This window comes from Bidens hawaiensis, unplaced genomic scaffold (assembly GCF_021521415.1).
Source record: "Bidens hawaiensis isolate Kalapana, Puna unplaced genomic scaffold, B.hawaiensis_p1.1 tig00005663_1, whole genome shotgun sequence".
Taxonomy (NCBI): Eukaryota; Viridiplantae; Streptophyta; class Magnoliopsida; order Asterales; family Asteraceae; genus Bidens; species Bidens hawaiensis.
This window is the reverse complement of record NW_027491369.1, coordinates 1,538,251-1,549,935: the sequence shown is the minus strand read 5'-3', so window position 1 is coordinate 1,549,935 and position 11,685 is coordinate 1,538,251. Positions and strand designations below refer to the sequence as shown.

Below are 11,685 nucleotides of genomic sequence, written 5' to 3'. Positions count from 1 at the left end.
TTCTCAGCTCGTGCGCGAGCATCAGAAAGGTTCCAGGCAGCCACCTTAGCCTCTTGCTGGGCTTCCACAAGAGTATCGTGTACTTTAATATAATCACGATGAAGCTCTTGGGAGGCAGCAAAGAAAGCCGACCCAGCGAAAATGTGATCGTTGAGCAAGTCAGCGCGGGTGCGCCCCTCCTGATACCTCCTTTCAGTAGGAGGCACGGCATGAGCCCAGAAGTCCTCGCATACACCCATGGATTGGAAGGAACTGTCTTCGTTAATATTCCATCTCGGGCGGTAAACGCGGTCACCTTCCTGCAAAACACAAGAAATGTTCTAAGTCATAAAAACATACTTATATGGAAGTACGCGCAGCGGAGCAATAAATTAAAACATACCTGCGGGGATGAAGCAGAAAAGTCAGCGCCAGCCCCACCAGAAGTATGCGCTGCGAAGTCTTGTGGCATCGCAGGGCTGGCACGGACTCCGAAGGAGTCTTCAGCTTGAGCACCCTCATCCTCCTCATCTTCTTCAATCGGCCTCTTCTCCTGCGACCTGGAGGGCCCCAAACCAGCCTCGCGGAGAGGGCTGCGCGTAGGAGGAGGCGAGGGAGGTCTCGACGCCGCCAGTTCGGCGCGTAATACGGCTTCCTGCTCCTTTGTAATCCCAATAAGGGGAGACTCAGCACTAGCAGGAGCAGGAGCAGAACCAGCGGCGCCGACAACGCCGCCAGGAGTGTCACCAGCAGCTGGTACGCCAGCTACAACTCCTATGAACAAATCAACAACAAAAAATGGTTTATGATTTGATCAAAACAAAAAATTCAGAAGACAATGGCGCAAAACATACCTTCGCGCAATTCTGTTCGCGCGGCGAACATTGCCATAAAGTTCATTCTACCCTTTTCTGAGGGTAGAACAGGGGACTTCGAAGCAGCCCCCGGCGCAGCCTCAGCACCTTGTTGCGCCTGCGGCTGATCTGCTACCGTCGCCGGTCCTGCAAACATTCAAAGGCGAAAAGATTTAATAATAATTCAATCAGAATCGCCCTCATTGAACCATTATGGGTAACCAAAGTATACCTTTCGCAGGCGCGACACTGCTTCTCTCTTCAGCCGCGCGAAGGGAGGAGGTCACGCCACCATACCTCAAGTTGATAGGAGGTCTGCCCACTTTCACAGGCAGGGAAGCTAAAGAAACCTTGGTGGTAAACACCTGGGTTTCCTCAGGTCCCTTCGTTTGAGCATGGGGATGAGCGACAGGGGTGTCATCTTTCTTCTGTCTCTTACTGCCCCCTGCGCCAGATTTCCCCTTAGCTTTGCGCTTTAGTAGGGGCGCCTCCTCCTCCTCCTCTTCCGCGAGCTCCAGCTCGTAGTTCTCCAGCGCATCTACAATACATGCAACACAAGTGTTAGCAAAATTTGGTATTCTAAAGGAATAAGCATAAGTGCGAAGGCTTACCAGGCGCGTCGCTTTCAAAGTCAAATTCCAGATCCACAGGGATGAACATGTCATCGAAGCGATCTGGGAAGCCCACCTCCCCAGCGCCCAGCGGGACGGAGCCACCCTCCACTTGATCGTCGTATGCGGCGTGGACAAACTCCTTGGTTACTGCGCAAAAACAAGACAAATAATATCAGCAAAGGAAAATTTTATTAGCGCGGAAATAAAGCAATGCGATAACTTACGCAAGCCGTCCACTTGGATGACAGGCTCCGCCGCGCTGTCGGCCCACAGCTTACTCATGCCGACCCCCACCAGCGCCTCCTCGCGAATTTTCTTGGCGGGGGATGGTTCGGCGGTCAGTTTCTTAACCCAGGCGCCGGTTGGGTTCTTAATAACATCCGCATCCGCGGGCGCAGAATCGACCGCGCGCATCGTCATGCGGATGGGGATTACACCAGCCCTGATGTAGAAGAACCTCTCAGACCAGTCATGAAGGCTCTTGAATGACACGGTGCTGCACTTAACCTTCTGACTGCGAGGAATAAAGGAGATCCAAGAATCTTGGATCTTGGGCTTGTAAAAAAATTGAAAGCGACGAGGGGTGGGCTCCTCGCGCTGTGATTTGCACATGAACTCGAAATGAGTCATGCGCACAAGTCCAAACGGATGGACTTGGGATATATGTATCCCAAAAAACCGTAACACCGCGCCTACAAACCTTGTCATCGGAAGACGAAGGTTGCAGTGGGTGAAAAAATGGGTGTACAGTGAAATATAGCCGGGAGGCGGGTCCGCCGCCGTTTGCCCGGCCACAGGCAACATGCAGCCAAACACAGGGAGAAAACCCTGTGACGAGATGAGGCTGTCGAGATCGGCCTGCCTTAGTTTGCAGGGGATTTCATTCCACCTTTTCGTGGCCTTGGTCCTCACTACTTCCTCCGATGTGGTCTCAACAACCCTCTTCCCCTTGCCCTTTTGCTTCAATGTCGACATCACCACAGATTTCACACGACGTCTTCGAGAGGCAATAGAGGTGATTGAGGGGTTAGAGGAGTCTGAGCTATCAGACATACAATAATAACAGCAACAGATAACAGGGTATTCGGAAGCAATAACCAGAAAATCTGAATGATAGAAGCTTTGGAGTACACAACAATGAAGATGAAGAAAAAATTTTTCCTAAGGGCCGGCTTTTATAGGCCCAGGAGAGAGAAAAGTGGCAACTGATCGGATTTCACGCGCCCCCACTCGCAGGTGTAAGCCAACGAGGGCGCGGCACGTGTCCCTAACACTGTTGAGGGGACATAAAAACGTAACGGAACTGCCACGGAGCAGACACGCGCCCCCACTCGCAGGTGCAAACCAATGCGAGCGCGACACGTGTTCCAGACAGCTGTGCGAGGGGACATGAAAGGCAACTGTAGCACCTCGAGCACACGAAACGTCTGACACGTTTACGGCGCACGTCACCACCAACCAACCACGTGTTTGGACCCTTCGTTTCAACCAAATGGATAGAACTTCGCGCAACGATGGAAACAACCAAGAAAACGACAAAACCCCATTAAAAAGACCAAATCAGTAAGTCTAATATCTATCTTAACGCGCTAGCGCGAGATAAGACACACATTAGACTGGGGGGGCTTGAAGAGATATGTACCCGCCTCAACACCGAGCAAGGCGGGTCAACCCACAAGATAAAGACATTATAAAGGCACAAAGCCAAAACCTATGCGCATGGCGCATACAAAACATGCTCAGGCATCATATGCCCAGGCACCACACATGCTCAGGCATCATATGCCCAGGCACACATATGCTCGCGCATCACATATGCGCGCGGCGCATATCACATGCTCGTGCATATCACATCTGCGCATGAAACATCTGCGCATGAGAATAAAGAGAAGACCTCGCGCATCCTCAGGATTGGCGCATATCACACATGCACATAATCGACCTCGTCCTTATCCAAATCAGGATTAGGGCAACCTTGATTGTGCACGTCAGACAACCTTCCAGAAGGTATCTTTTTAAGGAGTAAGAATATGCTGATGTTGACAGCTGCCAAATGAAAGGTCGACAACTCAGCATGACACATGTGCTACCACGTGATTACAACCAACGAGAAAGCGCCAGGTGTCCCAGAGGACACGTGGCGCAGTGCGATTGGAGGAGGCCAACAAGGCTGAGCCCAATCAGTGGAAACCCTAGCACTATAAATACAGCATCAACTCCACTTTGATGGACACATTCATACTCAATCATTGACAGTTACAGGCAGTGATATCACATTCAATCATATTGAATTACATTCACTCACAGTCAGTTACATACAAACACACAGTCACACAATCATACAGTATTCAGCTATTAAGCAATACTCTCCAGATTCCCTTACTCTCACATTATTATCTTCTCCTACACATACTTATTCTCACGCCGGAGGGTTACCCCAAAGAGGACCCCTCTGTCCCTTTCTGAGGGGTAAGTTAACGGCGTTGTTCATTTTGTAGGCGGAAGAACACGGATCCAGAAGAACCATCGGTGAAATAGTACAATCAAAACCCGAGGAAAGTAGATCTGCTACCAGTGAGTAGATCCACGTTTCTTCAGTTTTCAATACAATTTCCATTTAAATGAAAGAGAAGAAAACAAGAAAAGTGAAACTACCTAATACTTGTTTTACATGTTATGCTCTTTTTTTTATTATTTTTATTATTTTCTTTTACTTGTGACATAACATGAAAGTATGGTGGGTACGTACATTTGTTATGTACGGTTAGGGGAAGCCTCTTTTGAGTTGAGAAGTCATGTAAAAGAAAACAAAATGATTGGAAATGTTCCACCGGAGAATAATAATAATAATAATAAGTCCAAACATAGAGTGGTAACTTTGACTTTTCTGGTTCAATCATTCATTTATATTTAAGTTTATGTTGACAGATAATTAATTAGTCTAGCCAGCCGACACATTTTGAGGTCGGCAGCTGTCGGCCGGTGACCGGGGAGTTGAAACCGGGAAATCCCAATCCATAATAAGATAGAAATACATGTGGTACTCTTCATATATAATATAAACTAACAATAATATAAAAATAATAGTATCATTTAATAATATAATAATAACAATAACAATAATCACACCGGTTTCATTATTACACCATACCATATCTTGTCTTCTTCAATCTCATTTCAGTTTTCATTTCCAACTATTTTGGCCTTTATCTCCTTTTCATCCAAATATGCTACAAGATAATGAATTCACATGATTTTGCAATTATCTTCTAGTTAATGTAAATCATGGACCAAACAGAGATTGAAGAGCATTTGTTTACACTTGGTGAACCAAAGGTTTGTGGTACTTCTGTACTTGCACTTCATATCACATGGATATTAATAATTATGATAAATTCCTAGTTTGGTATATACAAAATATGTTACAAGATTTCCATTATTAGAAATATTTCATGTTTCATTAATGTGACCTTTTTTATGGTTCTGTTGCTAATTGTAGTTACATGGAGGAATGTGTACATCTCTTTGTTTGATCTATGCCAAAGTGTTAACTGTTTTTCCTGATCTAGAAGCCGCTAGGCCTCGGAGTACTTCGGGTATTCAGGCTTTATGTTCTTTGCATATAGCATTAGAAAAGACTAAAACTCTTCTTCAACATTGTGCAGAGTGTAGTAAACTTTACCTGGTATGTTTTATCTTTTAATCTTGTATAATGTAAATGCACAATATTGGGCATTTGTTGATATATATGAATCCTTTGCAGGCTATAACAGGCGATTCTGTTGTTCTTAAATTTGAAAAGGCAAAATCTGCTCTGGAAGATAGTCTTGTACGGGTTGAAGATATAGTCCCACAAAGTATCGGTTCTCAGGTAATAAAATAAATCATAATAACAAACGAATCGGATCTAATCTAAATTATTACCTAGTCAGGTCCAGCAGGTCATGCATAATAATGTTATATGACCCCAAATCCATGAATGTAGTTTTCAAAAGACTTAAGTCTTTTTTTTATTCAAAAAGGGCTAACGGCGCAGCCTGTCGCCTGAATGCATGTTTGCCTTCTATCTCAATGTGAAAGTTGATATTTTCGAACTAGATTCTGAACTAAATTTTAACTACCTTTTTTTCAGATTGCTGATATTTTAGTTGAACTCAAGGGTATAGAATTTGCACTAGATCCATTAGAAAAACAAGTAGGAGATGAGATAATCGGATTATTACAAGAAGGAAGAAATTTCAACAGCAGCTGCGAAAACAGTGAGTTAGAAACTTTCCACCAAGCTGCATCTAAACTCGGTATCACTTCTTCGCGTGGAGCTCTTCGAGAACGAAGAGCCTTAAAAAAACTCATAGAAAAATCTAGAGCGAGATGATAAAAGAAAAGAATCCATTGTGGCTTATCTTCTACATTTAATGAAAAAATATTCAAAATTATTCAGAAGTGATTTCTCAGATGACAATGATTCACAAGGTGGCTCAACCCCTTGTTCACCAACAGTTCATGGATCTTTTGAAAATGGGCTGGCCCATGTGTTTGACCGTCAGCTTTCGAAGATGAGTTCTTTTAACTTCAAACCGAACTTTAGAAGATCCGGGCAGATGTCGGTCCCACCAGAAGAGCTTAGGTGCCCGATACTGTTACAACTAATGTATGATCCAGTCATCATTGCATCCGGGCAGACGTATGAAAGGGTTTGTATTGAGAAATGGTTCGAAAACGGGCATAACACGTGCCCGAAGACACATCAAACCTTGGGTCATCTTGGTTTGACTCCTAATTACTCTGTAAGGGTTTAATTGCTAATTGGTGTGAGCAAAATGGAATCTTGGTTCCTGATGGTCCACCGGATGACAACTACTGGAACATATCTTTGACCGAGAACGTGTCAACTGTATCTAGATTTGCTGAAAGTGTTGGTTCTTGCAAGTATGAGAAAGAAAGTGATGAACTTGAGGTTGTGCATGCTGATGAAGGTAACATGTTTGAAACATATGAGGATTTGTTGACTAGTTTGACCATGGAAAATGAGAGGAGGATTAAAGCTGTGGAGAAAATTCGGCTTTTGTCAAAGGATGATGAAGAGGCCCGGATATTTATGGGCGCAAATGGTTTCGTTGAAGCATTGTTGCAGTTTTTTGAGTCCACTGTGCATGAAAGAAACCTTGTTGCTCAAGAAAGTGTAGCCATGGCTCTTTTCAACCTCTCTGTTAATAATAACAGGTATGTTATATATGTTCATGTTTTACTTGTTATATTTTATCAGTTTGAGCGAGTGACAGGTCATTAAAGTTGGCTAAACAGTAAACAAGTCGAAAGTTGCCCAAAATGTAATTTTAATCAATAAAACCTCTTAAATAACTTTATTCAACAAAATGGAAAATTAAACAAATAATGTTATGTCAGCCCATTCACTTATGAATGACTCAATTCAGATATGATCTATCTTTAACTGGTACAAAATCTAGCTTAAAAGGAATTGGGTCAAGCGGGCCTAACGTTTGCTCAAAATGCATTCTAATGCATGAAACCCTCCAAAATCAGTTTATCAAAGTATAGTTTTTTGTAATTTTGGAACACTAAATTTTTATACAACATATTGAGAAAAAAGTGTTTTGGACACTAAAGTACCTGTTTTGACCCGAACCCTTTATATCCCGTTGCTTGATCGTGCATTTTGCGACACATAGTTATATTGTATTTGATAGGGGCATTTTTCATGTTTTTGACCCGAATCCGTTTCCAGGAACAAAGAAACAATGTTAGCAGCGGGAGTACTTCCTTTGCTTGAGGAAATGATCAGAAACATGGGTTCACCGGGGGCAGTTGCAGCCCTCTACCTATATCTTTCCTGTTTAGAACAAGCCAAGCCCGTTATTGGTTCAAGTGAGGCGGTCCCTTTCTTGATCCGGGTTCTCAATGATACCGTGGACCCCACATGTAAATCGGATGCACTTATAACACTCTACCATCTTTCATCTTTACATTCTAACATCCCTCAGCTCGTGTCATTTAACATCCTCGATGCCCTTCAGTCACTCATAGAGGATGACACGTGGACCGAGAAAGTGTTGGCCATCTTGACCAACATGGCTAACTTAGCCCGAGACAAGATCATATCGACTCATGGTTTGGTGAGCGGGCTTGCATCCGCTCTAGGTATTAATGAGCCTTCGGTTCAGGAGCAAGCTGCAGCTTGCTTGTTGACTTTATGCACAGGAAATGAAAAGTGCATTCAGATGGTTCTTCAAGAAGGGGTTATACCTTCTCTAGTGTCGGTCTCGGCTAATGGGACGGTTAGAGGGAAACAAAAGGCTCAGAAGTTATTGTTGTTTAGAGAGCAACGGCATCAGGACCCACCTGCGGTTCAGGATAGTGGTCCACAGGAATATGAGAATAGTGACACTGGTGTCGGTCCGGTTAATGAAGAAGTGAGGACTTTAACCAAACAGGTCTCCAAGAGAAAATTGGGGAGGGGTTGGAGTTCTTTGTGGAGAAACAAGAGTTTCTTGGTGCGCCAGTGTTGACACGTTGAGTCTAATGGTTAGGTGAATCGGTGCACCACTTGATGACTTTGGCTTTTGTATAGGTTTAGTGGTGGTTTCAGGCTTTCAGCATTTGGTATAAATTGTTGTAAGTTGTAAATTCTTTTGATCTATGTCACCTTATTTTTATCTTCTGCTAATTTTGTTTTGTGTTAGTTATCAAGTCAAGTAGCAATATAATTTGAGCTAATGTGGCTACCTACTTAAAGCTTAATATCATGTATACCTGTATGCATGTTATTTTAAGTTAATTTTTGTTAACATGAATATATTACTTTTCTTGGAGTATTTGGTTTATGAAATTTCTTGTGAATTGATTTGTAACTGTCAAAATTTTTGGCATTCTGGGTAAGTCAAAAGAAATGTACATTGATGGGATGGTAACATGTTATGGAATTGTAACCATCCATACATTTAGTTAATATAATAATGTTCAGTTTGTAAATTTGTTAAAGAGATTGGGATGATGGTGATACCGCGATGGTGACACTCTGGTTGGTGCTATTAGGGTGGTGTCTACATCGACGGTAATGGCGACGAGGATGGTGGTCATGATGATGGTGAGGGAATGGAGGATTATAATTCCTTTTGATGGACAGCAAGTCAACAAGAAATGTTCAAATAACTTATTTTAATTCAGTTACAACTAAACATGAATTTGAAAGAAATTAAATGTGAATTTTGAAAATACTAGATGATGATTTTTTTTACATTAATTAGTGATAAAAAATATTTAAAATAAACCAAAAACTGTATCATATAAAAACTTTTAGCAGTTCATTTTGTCAAACTAAGTGACTGCTAACTATAGGGAAAGTCAAACTCATATCCTCTCAAGGTTCAACAGGTCACTCTTCATATCAAAAGGCCTTCGGATGTTTTTATGGGTTGATAACTAAAAATACTTGGTAAAACTAGAGTGCAAATTCCTGTTGCGACACCAATGCGACATGACAAAAATAATTAGGTTTTAGATTATCATGTCTATCCCGTTTAATATATAGCTTTTGTGAGTGGTAAACCTAGAAAATGTTTTCACTTGTGTCATAATTTTTCGGTATAGGTTGTTTGTTTATATAGAGATACTTTTACCGGTCCAATCAGCGAAAAGGGTCATCTTTAGATAATTTGATTTGTATTGGTTTTGAAAATGATTTAAACTTAAGGCTAAAGTTAACAAGTAACATGCATTATACTCTTATATGTTATAAACTAATAATCACACAATTATTCATATAAGTATTCAATACGTGACCTCTCACCAATGCCTCAAGCACATATGATATATATGCCAGTAACGCTTTCTTTATCCGTATTTTTGTTGTTATTATTATTATAAATAGTATGCTGTTATGATTCAATGAATTATTTTGGATAGTCTTGCAAGTAAAAGGCATGTGGATGCACACATATTTCAAACCAACTATACGTACATGTCTGCATTGTAGTATTATAAATATGCATGTGTGTAAGGAGTAAAAGATCATCCCTGCAATAAAATTTCTTTACTCTCTTTCTAATTATTTTCTATATTAATGTTAATCTTGTTATGATTTAGTGGAAGTATTATAACACGTTATCAGCACGAGCCGCTTATATCCTAACCAAGAAAGGTAATAGACACAAAGGTATCTACATAAGCATCATAAACACTTCTTTAATTATGTACATTAGATATATATCTATGCATATACATATACTAACTAATATACTGAGTAATAGCAATAATGTGTATAAACATTGTTATTAAAATTTGATAACTATTCTAACTTTTATTTATATATGCACACTAATATCTCATTTAGAAGTTAGATTTATTTACACTAACAATTCTATTCTTATTATTGTGCATACTAATTATATATATTTTATAAAATAAACTGTATTTAATATCTTATTTATTATCTTACTTTAAAATAATTAATATTATATATTATATATATACACACAAACGGTAATGTTACCGTTATAAACGGTAATATAACCGTTGTAAAAGGTTTTAAATTTTCACTATAAATAACCAATCATTAACCCCATTTCATTTACAACAAACATTCTTCTTATTAAATTTATCCAAGATAAAATTCTCAAAATGATTCACCCGGTTTTACTGTTGGTCACTATAATGCTTATACTACTTCTCATTCTAATTTTTAATCTCCCATCTGAAGATTTCGGCATTTTCTTTTTCTTTTATATGTTTATAGCTCTACCAATGTATTGTATCTCATTGTTGATTGATATATATCGATTCTAATATTTATCTTATTATGTTTAGCAACAAAATGTCAAATATAGCAAAAATCGAATTCCCTGCACTCAACATTTCTGGAGAAAATTATATGTCTTGGACAGCAAATGTCAAAAGACATTTAAAATCTATGGATGTGTTAGACGCAATCCAAGAATACAATGATTGCTCTGACCAGGATAAAGCAAGAGCTGATGTTTTCATCCATAAACATATTGATGAATTACTACAGCATGAGTATTTTAATTATGATAACCCATATATGATATGGGAAGATTTGAAAAGCAGATTCGGTCATCTAAAGGAAGTTTTACTTCCTACTTCTAGAGATGAATGGAACAGTCTTAGGTTCCAAGATTTTAAGAGGGTAAATGATTACACCTCTGCTTTATACCGAATTTGTTCAAAGCTAGAATTTTGTGGGTATCCCGTAACAAGGAAGAAAAGTTAGAGAAAACTTTCTCCACGTTTCATGCATCAAATATAAACTTGCAAACACATTATCGTTTGCAGAATTTTAAGAGATACTCTGATCTAAATGCATTACTCCTTGTAGCAGAGAAAAATAATGAATTACTGATGAAAAATCATCAATCTCGTCCACGGGTTCATTAGCAATACCAGAAGCACATGTTGCTCACAAAAGTTCTCATAAAAATTCTGATCATAAATGGGAACAAAGTCGAGGACGAGGCCGTGGACGTGGACGTGGTCATTTTGACAAAAGGCATTTTAATGATCGTAAGCATCCATTCAAATGGAACAATAACTCTTACGGTCGTGGTCGTGGCCGTGGTCGTGGTCGTAACCAGAGAGCCAATAATTATCATGTCCCACACAATACCAATTCCAACCACCAAAATAAATGGAATGAAGCTGGTAGGTCCGAAAACAATGGCACTTCATGTTTTAGATGTGGAAGTACAAACCACTGGGTAAAGGCTTGTCACACAGCTCCACATCTGTGTGAACTATACCAAGCCTCTCTAAAAGGAAAAGAGAAAGAAGTGAACCATGTTGATAACTTTAATAATATCAATGCTGAGCTGAGCGTTGAAGACTTTGGGGTAGAACTTTGAAACAAAGTTGCTTGACTACTATAATTAGATGCAGTTATTAAGTGTGTTCTCATTATCTTTAATTATGTAGTTCCTCTATCATGTACTACTTGTGTTTCAATTAAATAAAGTTCTTATAAAAATATCACATGTCTTCATTATACACTTATTTTTTTTCTTAATATTTTTCAAGATTTAAAATGAAAATCACCGGAGCACAAGATCAAACAAATAAAGAAGATATATGTATAGCGGATAGTGGAGCCACGCATACTATACTTAGATCTAAAAAATATTTTTATAAACTGAAACCAACAAAAGGGATCATCAATACAATATCAAGTCCTACAAACTTGATAGAAGGAGTGGGAAAAGCTAATTTAG

The 11,685-nt window shown here is 39.9% G+C and overlaps 1 pseudogene across 1 annotated transcript; it reads left to right on the top strand.

The window, feature by feature from the left end:
• The first annotated feature begins 4,549 nt into the window (after window positions 1-4,549).
• LOC143630468 (U-box domain-containing protein 45-like) lies at window positions 4,550-8,673 on the top strand (annotated as a pseudogene). Its single transcript, XR_013153170.1, has 5 exons — window positions 4,550-4,783; window positions 4,947-5,132; window positions 5,211-5,318; window positions 5,580-6,670; window positions 7,194-8,673. The product of XR_013153170.1 is annotated as a U-box domain-containing protein 45-like (transcript).
• The last annotated feature ends 3,012 nt before the right edge of the window (window positions 8,674-11,685 follow it).